General features: G+C 46.5%; 1 pseudogene; it reads right to left on the bottom strand.

Moving 5' to 3' along the window:
* The window catches only part of LOC112073755 (mimecan-like), a 19,975-nt pseudogene extending 15,121 nt beyond the window's left edge, over positions 1 to 4,854 (bottom strand).
* Positions 4,855 to 12,401: the final 7,547 nt, after the last annotated feature.

Here is a 12,401-nt window from a genome sequence, read left to right as displayed (position 1 = left end):
CTATCTGTCATATCTTTAATTGGACTCTATAGCCACTACTATCTTCCATATCTTTTAATCTTGACTCTATAGCCAACTCCTAATCTGTTCAGATCCTTTAATCTGACTCGTATAGCCAATTAACGTGACCTATCTGTACTAGAACATGATTTCAGTGTTAATTCGTGAGATCGCGCCCTACTTAGTAAGGCTCCAGACTATCACATGATCATAGTTAATTAGTACATATTAAAGTGTGAGATCGTTGCTATCAGATAGTTCACACGCTTACACCTATACTTCCTTTCACTCTCCAGTAGTCTTCTGTACTTCCCATTCTTAGAGTGGTCCACTAGTCCCATGATGCGGTTCGTATCTGTTCAATATATCTGACTTCTATAGCTCCAACTCCTATCTTTCATATCTTTAATCTGACTCTATTAGCCATGCCTATCTGTCATATCTTAATCTGACTCTATAGGGCCACCCCTATCTGTCATACTTTAATCTTGACTCTATAGCCACTCCTATCTGTTCATATCTTTAATCTGACTCTATAGCCACTCCTATCTGTCACTATCTGTTCATTATCTGTTTTAATCTGACTCTATAGCCACTCCTATCTGTCATATCTTAATCTGACTCTATAGCCACTCCTATCTGTCTATCTTTAATCTGACTCTATAGCCACTCCTATCTGTCATATCTTTAATCTGACTCTTAAGCCACTCCTATCTGTCATATCTTTAATCTGAGCTCTATAGCACTCCTATCTGTCATTCTTTAATCTGACTCTATAGCCATCCTATCTGTCATATCTTTAATCTGACTCTATAGCCACTCCTATCTGTCATATCTTTAATCTGACTCTATAGCCCTCCTATCGTGTCATATCTTTAATCTGACTCTATAGCCACTCCTATCTGTCATATTTTTATCTGATCTATAGCCCTCCTATCTGTCATATCTTTAATCTGACTCTATGCCACTCCTGATCTGTTATCTTTATCTGACTCTATAGCCACTCCTATCTGTCATATTCTTTAATCTGACTCTATAGGCCACTCCTATCTGTCATTCTTTAATCTGACTCTATAGCCACTCCTATCTGTCATATCTTTAATCTGACTCTATAGCCACTCCTATCTGTCATATCTTAATCTGACTCTATAGCCCTCCTATCTGTCATATCTTAATCTGACTCTATAGCCACTCCTATCTGTCATATCTTTAATCTGACTCTATAGCCACTCCTATCTGTCATATCTTTAATCTGACTCTATAGCCACTCCTATCTGTCATATCTTTAATCTGACTCTATAGCCCACTCTATCTGTCATATCTTTAATCTGACTCTATAGCCACTCCTATCTGTCATATCTTTAATCTGACTCTATAGCCACTCCTGTCTGTCATATCTTTAATCTGATCTATAGCCACTCCTATCTGTCATATCTTTAATCTGACTCTATAGGCTTTGTCCTCAGGCCTGGAGGGAAGCCAAAGTCATTCCACTACCCAAGAGTGGTAAAGTGGCCTTTACTGGTTCTAACAGCAGACCTATCAGCTTGCTGCCAGCTCTTGGCAAACTGACGATTTTGTTTTGTGTTTGACCAAATACAATGGTATTTCTCTGTAAACAAATTAACAACAGACTTTCAGCCTGCTTTTAGAGAAGGGCACTCAACATGTACTGCACTGACACAAATGACTGATGATTGGTTGAAATAAATTGATAATAAGAAGATTGTGGGAGCTGTKCTGTTAGATTTCAGTGCAGCCTTTGATATTATTGACCATAACCTGTTATTGTGAGAACTCATGTTTTATGGCTTTTCAACCTCTGCCATATTGTGGATTCAGAGCTATCTATCTAATAGAACACAGAGGGTTTTCATTAATGGAACCTTCTCTAATGTCAAACATGTAACGTGTGGTGTACCACAGGGCAGCTCTCTAGGCCCTTTAATCTTTTCTATTTTTACCAATGACCTGCCACTGGCATTAAACAAGCATGTGTGTCCATGTACCAAATACTCATCAGCAACCACAGCTAATGAAGTCACTGAAACCCTTCACAAAGAGTTGCAGTCTGTTTTGGAATGGGTGGCCAGTAATAAACTGGTCCTGAACATCTCTAAAACTAAGAGCATTGTATTTGGTACAAATCATTCCCTAAGTTCTAGACCTCAGCTGAATCTGGTAATGAATGATGTGGCTGTTGAACAAGTTGAGGAGACTAAATTACTTGGTGTTACCTTAGATTGTAAACTGTCATGGTCAAAACATATTCATTCAATGGTTATAATGATATATATATATATATTTTTAAAACTTTTATTTATGATGGGGGAGAGGTCTGTCCGTAATAAAGACATGCTCTGATTTTTTGACTCTACACTCCAAAAAGCAAGTTCCGCAGGCTCTAGTTTAGTCTTATCTTGATTATTGTCCAGTCATATTTCATGCTGCAAAGAAAGACCTAGTTAAGCTGCAGCTGGCCCAGAACAGAGCGGCATGTTTTGGTCATAATTGTTATCAGATGGCTAATAAGCATGCCAGTCTCTCTCTTGTTTCTATAACAACCATTTTGTTGGAAGTTCCGGAAATAGTTTGCACAGTCAACTTACACTGACCCCCACTAGGGGTCTTTTCACTGTCTCCAGGTCGAGAAGGAAGTGTACGGTATTTTGCAGAGCCATGAGTGCATGGAACTCACCTCCTAATCATATATTTATTTAACCTTTTATTTAACTAGGCAAGTCAGTTAAGAAAAAAATCTTATTTACAACGTTCAGTGGGCAGACTGACTGATTTTTACCTTGTCATCTCGGGGATTGGATCCAGCAAACCTTTCGGTTACTGGCCCAACGCTCTAAACACTAGGCTACCTGTCGATTTGTTTATATAGCGCAAGTGAACAGCAAATCTGGTTTCAAAACAACAAATAAAGCAACACCTCACGGCACATGTTTTTAAATGTATTTAAATTGTAAACTATTTTGTCTGTCTTTTTCATTATTTGTCAGACCCCATTAAGACTAGCTGTAGCCATTTGCGTTGGCTAATGGGGATCAAAATAAGGTATTTTATTTGAAGTTGTAGGAACATTCCAGGAACGTTAACTGTTTTCTGGGTGAGCCCTAAGCTTTGGCTCCTTGGCAACAAGAGCAGCAGGGCCCCTTGGCAACAGGAGCAGCAGGGCCCCTTGGCAACAGGAGCAGCGGGGCCCCTTGGCAACAGGAGCAGCTGGGCCCCTTGGCAACAAGAGCAGCAGGGCCCCTTGGCAACAGGAGCAGCAGGGCCCCTTGGCAACAAGAGCAGCAGGGCCCCTTGGCAACAGGAGCAGCAGGGCCCCTTGGCAACAGGAGAAGCGTGGCCCCTTGGCAACAGGAGAAGCGTGGCCCCTTGGCAACAGGGGCAGCGGGGCCCCTTGGAAACAGGGGCAGCTGGGCCCCTTGGCAACAGGAGCAGCAGGGCCCCTTGGCAACAAGAGCAGCAGGGCCCCTTGGCAACAGGAGCAGCGTGGCCCCTTGACAACAGGAGGAGCGGGGCCCCTTGGCAGGAGGAGGAACGGGGCCCCTTGGCAGGAGGAGCGGGGCCCCTTGGCAGGAGGAGGAACGGGGCCCCTTGGCAGGAGGAGCGGGGCCCCTTGGCAGCCAGACCGGGGCTGCTGTTTGGATGAGAGTTCTTCAGACTGGAACCTCCGTTGTAGTAGAGCAGTGGAGCCTCCTGTAGCAGCAGTCCCGCCCCTACTGTGCTGACTAATCATAATCACTGTGTCTAGAGCTCTGGGCAGACCGACAGCCCAGCTGTTAGACTTAGACTGGGGGAGAGAGGAATTAGACTGGGCCCAATACGCTGGCTCCTTCCAAATGGGACTGCTTCCAATGAAATGGGACAGAGTCCAATGGCTATGGTTTGATTTCTCAAATAAGGGGAAGAAAAGGTATTACTGGGATTTAAAAAGTATTATTGCTGTAAGAATATGAATCAAAAGGTGGAACAATGAAATGCTACTGACAAACTAATGTAATGTACTCAAGTCTTGGTGTAGATCAGGTGTTATTGTTTACTAGTGTATGAATAAAACGGTGTATGAATAAAACAATGTTTGCATTTTAAAAAAAGCTGGATGTTCAAAAGGAAAGTGGATTATTAGTATTCAAAGTATAAATCACAAATGTTTAAGGAAATTGGTTTTGTAAATTATTTGCCTCCTAGTTACATAGATAAAGATATATTGAATATAACATTTATCCATTAAATTGTATCATTAGAAAATAATAAGAATGACATCTTATTAAATAATAATATTATTAAATCATTCCCAGCTACAACCTTGCAAGATGTTTGAAATTACTTTATTTAATCAAACTATGAGAAGGTATATTTGAGTGTATAAGAGTTAGAAATTATTATTGACCTATTATTATTGACTTACTTATATAGTTAGTCACTAATCAATACTAGAAAATAAAATGTGATCAAGTCAGTTTGTAGCCTACCTTAGACCTCTTTGCCTCCAGATTATCTTCTCTGTTGATCAGTACATCCTGTTGTTCCAGTCTGAGGGTTGAATCCTGGTTAAAGTGTTTCCCAGTTGAGCAGAGCACCCACGGTGACGATATAAAGGACAAGAGTATTAACACTCTCAGAGTTCCCATCGTGTCCCTGTATGTGTTTGGTGTGTTCAGTAGCTGCTGGGGCTAGTAGTAGTAGTGGTGGTGGTGGTAGTAGTAGTAGTAGTAGTGGTGGTGGTGGTAGTAGTAGTAGTGGGCTATTTTCTCAGTGCCAGGTTGTGTGTAAAATGTGATCTGTCAAATCAGTATTTAAAGCCTGCACAAGTAGCTTCCAGGCGATTCTTGAAGCACGGGAGAGTTTATGGAACAGACTTTAACTCTTTGTTTGCCAATTCAGAGAAACCTCTTCTCCACACTGCTGCTGCTAGTCTGGTGGTGCTCTCTGCTGCTGCTAGTCTGGTGGTGCTCTCTGCTGCTAGTCTGGTGGTGCTCTCTGCTGCTAGTCTGGGGTTGCTCTCTGCTGCTGCTAGTCTGGTGGGTGCTCTCTGCTTGCTGCTAGTCTGTGTGTGCCTCTCTGCTGCATAGTCTGGTGGCTGCTCTCTCTGCTGCTGCTAGTCTGTGTGCTGTGCTGCTCTCTGCCTGCTAGTCCTGGTTGGTGCTCTCTCTGCTGCTAGTCTGGTGGTGCTCTCTGTTGCTTGCTAGTCTGGTGGTGCTCTCTGTTGGCTGCTAGTCTGGTGATGCTCTCTGCTGCTGCTAGTCTGTGGTGCTCCTCTGCTGGCTGCTAGCTGGTGGTGCTCTCTGTTGCTGCTGCTAGTCTGGTGGTGTTCTCTGCTGCTAGTCTGGTTGTGCTCTCTCTGCTGCTAGTCTGGTGGTGCTCTCTGCTGCTGCTAGTCTGGTGGTGCTCTCTCTGCTGCTGCTAGTCTGGTGGTGCCTCTCTGCTGCTAGTCTGGTGGTGCTCTCTGGCTGCTGGCTAGTCTGCGTGGTTCTCTCTGCTGCTGCTAGTCTGGGTGGTGCTCTCTGCTGCTGCTAGTCTTGTGGTGCTCTCTGCTGCTGCTTAGGTCTGGTGGTGCTCTCTGCTGCTGCTAGTCTGGTCGGTGCTCTCTTCTGCTGCTGCTAGTCTGGTGGTGCTCTCTCTGCTGCTAGTCTGGTGGTGCTCCTCTGCTGCTGCTAGTCTGGTGGTGCTCTCTGTGCTGCTAGTCTGGTGGTGCTCTCTGCTGCTGCTAGTCTGGTGGTGCTCTCTGCTGCTGCTAGTCTGGTGGTGCTCTGCTGCTGCTAGTCTGGTGGTGCTCTCTGTTGCTGCTGCTAGTCTGGTGGTGCTCTCTGCTGCTGCTAGTCTGGTGGTGCTCTCTGCTGCTGCTAGTCTGGTGTGTTCTCTCTGCTGCTGCTAGTCTTGGTGGTGCTTCTCTGCTGCTAGTCTGGTGGTGCTCTCTGTTGCTGCTGCTAGTCTGGTGGTGCTCTCTGCTGCTGCTAGTCTGGTGGTGCTCTCTCTGCTGCTGCTAGTCTGGTGGTGCTCTCTCTGCTGCTGCTAGTCTGGTGGTGCTCTCTCTGCTGCTGCTAGTCTGGTGGTGCTCTCTGCTGCTGCTAGTCTGGTGGTGCTCTTTTGCTGCTGCTGCTAGTCTGGGTGCTCTCTGTTGCTGCTAGTCTGGTGGTGCTCTCTGCTGCTGCTAGTCTGGTGGTGCTCTCTCTGCTGCTAGTCTGGTGGTGCTCTCTGCTGCTGCTAGTCTGGTGGTGCTTCTGCACATTTTTGGCTAGTGGTCCGAAACACAGGAAAATATGCAGTATTACAATGCTCAAAAAGCTTAATCACTTTTACTGTGAAACTCTGGAGTTCTGCTGACAACCACCAGTATTTAGTTGAGTGGAATGTGACTCTGTGGTGGTCTCGGTAATGTGTGTGTGTGTGTGTGTGTGTGGTATGAATGGCTGTGGTACCTTTTTAGTAATAGCTCCAGCAATAAACTGATTTATTAGTATTCCCTTTTACAAGCTGTTTTTTTTCAGCAGGCGGTTGTCTTTTTCAAGTCTGGTCGTTTCCCAGCTCTGGTCTGAGTAATGGGACATTTATTTTATTATAACGGCACGTTATTACCTAAACAAATGGATTTATGAGATTAGAATTGAAGGATCTCACAGTTTAGAAAGGGATGAAGCCAGTATTTTGTTCCCTTAGACCGCGGCTAATGAATTATTTCTAAAGGCATCGCTGTGTTCTGGCCTCACCTACAGCTTGGAGTTTCCAGCTTGGCTTCCGGTTAAGCGGGCGTCTGTTAAGAAGCGCAGGTTTTGGCGGGTCATGTTTCGGAGGGGGGGGGGGGGGGGGGGGGGGGACACGCATGACTTGACCTTCGCCTCTCCTCAGTCCGTTGGAGTTTCGGCGATGAGACAAGATCGTAATCACGATATTTGGGGAGAAAAAATAAATAAAAAGATTACTTCATTGGCCTAGCAGGTACGGGAGTTTTGGTATGGATGGGATAATGCTGTTGTGACCGTCCCAAGCCGTTATATTTACCCGGCGCGAGCTGTCCTAGTAGGTCTGAGAGCTGTGTAGACTACGGATGTTTCTGGAGCGAGCTGTCCTAGTAGGTCTGAGAGCTGTGTAGACTACGGATGTTTCTGGAGCCAGCAGGTTAACACTTTACCTGACTACCCAGACTCCTCCGGTCAAACGCTACGCCAAGGCCCACGGAGGTACTTTCTTCTCTGCAACGGGTCGGATCTGAGTAGTACCCCCCCCCCCCCCATGTCCTCCTCCAACGATTTCTAAAACGCAAACACATTCTAACAGTTCTGATTGGTCCCAGAAACCGATGGTTGGGTCAAAGTCAGAACTCACGTGGTAAAAACCAGAGTTGGCTTTGATACTCACTATACAGGGCACCATACTCCCTGTATACACTACTGTCCAGAGGGCACCATACTCCCTGTATAGTGCACTACTGTCCCAGAGGGCACCATACTCCCTGTATAGTGCACTACTGTCCCAGAGGGCACCATACTCCCCTTATAGTGCACTACATGTCCCAGAGGGCACCATACTCCCTGTATAGTGGCACTACTGTCCCAGAGGGCACCATATTCCTGTATAGTGCACTACTGTCCACCATATTCCCTGTATAGTGCACTACTGGGCGGCAGGTAGCCAAGTGGTTAGAGCGTTGGACATGTAACCGAAAGGTTGCAAGATCGAATCCCCGAGCTGACAAGGTAAAAATCTGTCATTCTGCCACTGAACAAGCAGTTAACCCACTGTTCCCCAGTAGGCTGTCATTGTAAATAAGATTTAGTTCTTAAAACTGACTTGCCTAGCTTAAATAAAGGTTAAATTAAAAATAAAATTCAACTGTTGACCAGAGACCTATGGGCAATAGGCTGCTATTTGGGACTGTCACTGTATTCATTCCCCAGGCAGCGAATGGGAGGGCAGCGAGGCTATTGTCAGGCAGCGAATGGGAGGGCAGCGAGGGTATTGTCAGGCAGCGAATGGAGGGCAGCGAGGGTATTGTCAGGCAGCGAATGGGAGGGCAGCGGGGTATTGTCAGGCAGCGAATGAGGGCAGTGATGGTATTGTCAGGCAGGTCACTTCCATAACAGGAAATTTGCAGTAGAGAGGAGGAAACAAATACCAATGACTACAATAAACACTGGCTCAAGTCTCCTTAAGTTTAACAGTATGTGTCTCCAGAGAGTAGAGGAGTTTTACAGAGTCCCCCTCCTAGGAGAGGAGTTTTAACAGAGTCCCCCTCCTAGGAGAGGAGTTTTAACAGAGTCCCCCTCCTAGGAGAGGAGTTTTAAGAGAGTCCCTCCTAGGAGAGGATTTTACAGAGTCCCCCTCCTAGGAGAGGAGTTTTAACAGAAGTCCCCCTCCTAGGAGAGGAGTTTTAACAGAGAGTCCCCTCCTAGGAAGGAGTTTTAACAGAGTCCCCCTCCTAGGAGAGGAGTTTAACAGAGTCCCCCTCCTAGGAGAGGAGTTTTAACAGAGTCCCCCTCCTAGGAGAGGAGTTTTTAACAGAGTCCCCCTCCTAGGAGAGGAGTTTTTTAACAGATCCCCTCCTAGGAGAGGAGTTTTAACAAGATCCCCCTCCTAGGAGAGGAGTTTTAACAGAGTTCCCCCTCCTAGGAGAGGAGTTTTAACAGAGTCCCCCTCCTAGGAGAGGAGTTTTAACAGAGTCCCCCTCCTAGGAGAGGAGTTTTAACAGAGTTCCCCCTCCTTAGGAGAGGAGTTTAACAGATCCCCCTCTAGGAGAGGAGTTTTAACAGAGTCCCCTCCTAGGAGAGGAGTTTAACAGAGTCCCCCTCCTAGGAGAGGAGTTTTAACAGAGTCCCCTCCTAGGAGAGGAGTTTTAACAGAGTCCCCCTCCTAGGAGAGAGTTTTAACAGAGTCCCCTCCTAGGAGAGGAGTTTTTTTTAACAGAGTTCCCCCTCCTAGGAGAGGAGTTTTAACAGAGTCCCCCTCCTAGGAGAGGAGTTTAACAGAGTCCCTCCTAGGAGAGGAGTTTTAACAGATCCCCTCCTAGGAAGAGGAGTTTTAACAGAGTCCCCTCCTAGGAGAGGAGTTTTAAACAGAGTCCCCTCCTAGGAGAGGAGTTTTAACAGAGTCCCTCCTAGGAGAGGAGTTTTAACAGAGTCCCTCCCTAGGAGAGGAGTTTAACAGAGTCCCCTCCTAGGAGAGGAGTTTTAACAGAGTCCCCTCCAGGAGAGGAGTTTAACAGAGTCCCCTCCTAGGAGAGGAGTTTTAACAGAGTCCCCTCCTAGGAGAGGAGTTTTAACAGAGTCCCCTCCTAGGAGAGGAGTTTTAACAGAGTCCCCCTCCTAGGAGAGGAGTTTTAACAGAGTCCCCCCTCCTAGGAGAGGAGTTTTAACAGAGTCCCTCCTGAGTACAGAGTCCCCCTCTAGGAGAGGAGTTTTACAGAGTCCCCCTCCTAGGAGAGGAGTTTTAACAGAGTCCCCCTCCTAGGAGAGGAGTTTTAACAAAGTCCCCTCCTAGGAGAGGAGTTTTAACAGAGTCCCCTCCTTAGGAGAGGAGTTTTAACAGAGTCCCCCTCCTAGGAGAGGAGTTTTAACAGAGTCCCCTCCTAGGAGAGGAGTTAACAGAGTCCCCCTCCTAGGAGAGGAGTTTTAACAGAGTCCCCCTCCTAGGAGAGGAGTTTTAACAGAGTCCCCCTCCTAGGAGAGGAGTTTTAACAGAGTCCCCCTCCTAGGAGAGGAGTTTTAACCAGAGTCCCCCTCCTAGGAGAGGAGGTTTTAACAGAGTCCCCCTCCTAGGAGAGGAGTTTTAACAGGATCCCCCTCCTAGGAGAGGAGTTTTAACAGAGTCCCCTCCTAGGAGAGGGTTTTACAGAGTCCCCCTCTAGGAGAGGAGTTTTAACAGAGCCCCCTCCTAGGAGAGGAGTTTTAACAGAGTCCCCCTCCTAGGAGAGGAGTTTTAACAGAGTCCCCCTCCTAGGAGAGGAGTTTTAACAGAGTCCCCCTCCTAGGAGAGGAGTTTTAACAGAGTCCCCTCCTAGGAGAGGAGTTTTAACAGAGTCCCCCTCCTAGGAGAGGAGTTTTAACAGAGTCCCCCTCCTAGGAGAGGGAGTTTTAAACAGAGTCCCCTCCTAGGAGAGAGGAGTTTTTAACAGAGTCCCCCTAGGAGAGGAGTTTAACAGAGTCCCCCTCCTAGGAGGGAGTTTTAACAGAGTCCCCTCCTAGGAGAGGAGTTTTAACAGAGTCCCCCTCCTAGAGAGGAGTTTTAACAGAGTCCCCCTCCTAGGAGAGGAGTTTTAGTCAGAAGTCCCCTCCTAGGAGAGGATTTTAACAGAGTCCCCTCCTAGGAGAGGAGTTTTAACAGAGTCCCCTCCTAGGAGAGGAGTTTTAACAGAGTCCCCTCCTAGGAGAGGAGTTTTAGTAGAGTCCCCTCCTAGGAGAGGAGTTTTAGTAGAGTACCTTCCTATGGAGCCCTATAGTGTCACTGCTGAGCTGTATCCAGCTGCTGGAACCTGGAAGGTAGATGGATGTACTAGTAGGACTGCTTCCCCAGAGCTGTGTTTGGCAAGGTATACAGTATCCTCTTTGGATCTGTTCTGTGAATCCTGTGCATTGTTATTGGCACCAGACAGGTTTAAATAAAAAGACAAAAGACAGACCCCCCCCCACTTATAAACATAACCGCTTTGTCGCAGTGAAGTTTTAAGGTTTAAAGCAAAAATAAATGAAATGGAAAACATGTGAAAGGCACGCATGCAGACACACTCCTCCTCTCTGCACCTCAAGACGAGAGAGGAAAGGGGGCCCCAGAAATAAACATTCAAGGAATGGAAACAAGGGGAGTGAAACTGATGAAGTACTGTTAGAAGTGTGGTAGCACTTACGAAGGATCTGTAAACATTCACTATGCTGGAAAGTGTGCCAATAAAGTGGAAAATACCATTTATATATATTTTTTTACTGTTGGTCATTTTCTGTCATACCTTTTCTCTATCAGGGTGGTATTTCACTGCGTGACAGGAGAAGGGGAGATATGGAGCACCTTAAAGCAGACCAGACCTGGGTTCAAGTACTATTTGAATTCTGCCTGGAGTGTCAGATGGGCAGGGCTTGCAGTTTTGGGACCATTCTATTTGCCCCGAACTGACAGGCAAGCTCAATCGAGCAAATCAAATCCATTTTTATTTGTCACGTACGCCGAATACAACACATGTTGATGTGAGCCATGACCAGCCTTTCAATGCACTTCATGGCTACAGATGTGTCGGTAGTCGTTTAGGCAGGTTACCTTAGTGTTCTTGAGCACAGGGGACTATGGTGGTCTGCTTGAAACATGTTGGTATTACAGACTCGGTCAGGGATAGGTTGAAAATGTCAGTGAAGACACTTGCCGGTTGGTCAGCGCATGCTCTAAGTACACGTCCTGGTTATCCATCTGGCCCTGCAGCCTTGTGAATGTTGACCTGTTTAAAGGTCTTACTCAAATCGGCTAAGGAGAGCATGATCACACAGTCTTCCAGAACAGCTGGTGCTCTCATGCATGCTTCAGTGTTGCTTGCATCGAAGTAAGCATAGAAGTAATTTAGCTCGTCTGGTAGGCTCATGTCATTGGGAAGCTCGCGGCTGTGCTTCCCTTTGTAGTCTGTAATAGTTTGCAAGCCCTGCCACATACGACGAGCGTCGGACGAGCGTGGGAGCCGGTGTAGTACGATTCAATCTTAGTCCTGTATTGATGCTTTGCCTGATTGATGATTTGTCTGAGGGCATAGCGGGATTTCCGGGTTAGAGTCCCGCTCCTTGAAAGCGGCAGCCCTTTAGCTCAGTGCGGATGTTGCCAGTAATCCATGGCTTCTGGTTGGGGTATGTACGTACGGTCACAGTGGGGACGACGTCATCGATGCACTTATTGATGAAGCCAGTGACTGATGTGGTGTACTCCTCAATACCATCTGAAAAATCCCGGAACATATTCCAGTCTGTGCTAGCAAAACAGTCCTGTGGCTTAGCATCTGCTTCATCTGACCACTTCTTTATTGACCAAGTCAATGGTGCTTAGCTTTACCTAGAATTATGGTCAGATTTGCCAAATGGAGGGCGAGGGAAAGCTTTGTACGTGTCTCTGTGTGTGGAGTAAAGGTGGTCTAGAGTTTTTTTCCCTCTAGTTGCACATTTAACATGCTGGTAGAAATTAGGTAAAACTGATTTCAGTTTCCCTACATTAAAGTCCCCGGCCAATAGGAGCGCCGCCTCTGGATGAGCGTTTTCCTGTTGGCTTGTGGCCTTATACGGGCGGCAGGTGGCCTAGTGGTTAGAGCGTTGGACTAGTAACCGAAAGGTTGCAAGATCAAATCCCCGAGCTGACAAGGTAAAAATCTGTCGTTCTACCCACTGTTCCTAGGTTGTCATTGAATATAATAATTTGTTCTTAACTGA

This window comes from Salvelinus sp. IW2-2015, unplaced genomic scaffold, assembly GCF_002910315.2.
Source record: "Salvelinus sp. IW2-2015 unplaced genomic scaffold, ASM291031v2 Un_scaffold2353, whole genome shotgun sequence".
In the NCBI taxonomy this organism is placed as follows: Eukaryota; Metazoa; Chordata; class Actinopteri; order Salmoniformes; family Salmonidae; genus Salvelinus; species Salvelinus sp. IW2-2015.
The sequence above is the reverse complement of the archived record's forward strand: the minus strand, read 5'-3'. Positions and strand labels throughout refer to the sequence as shown.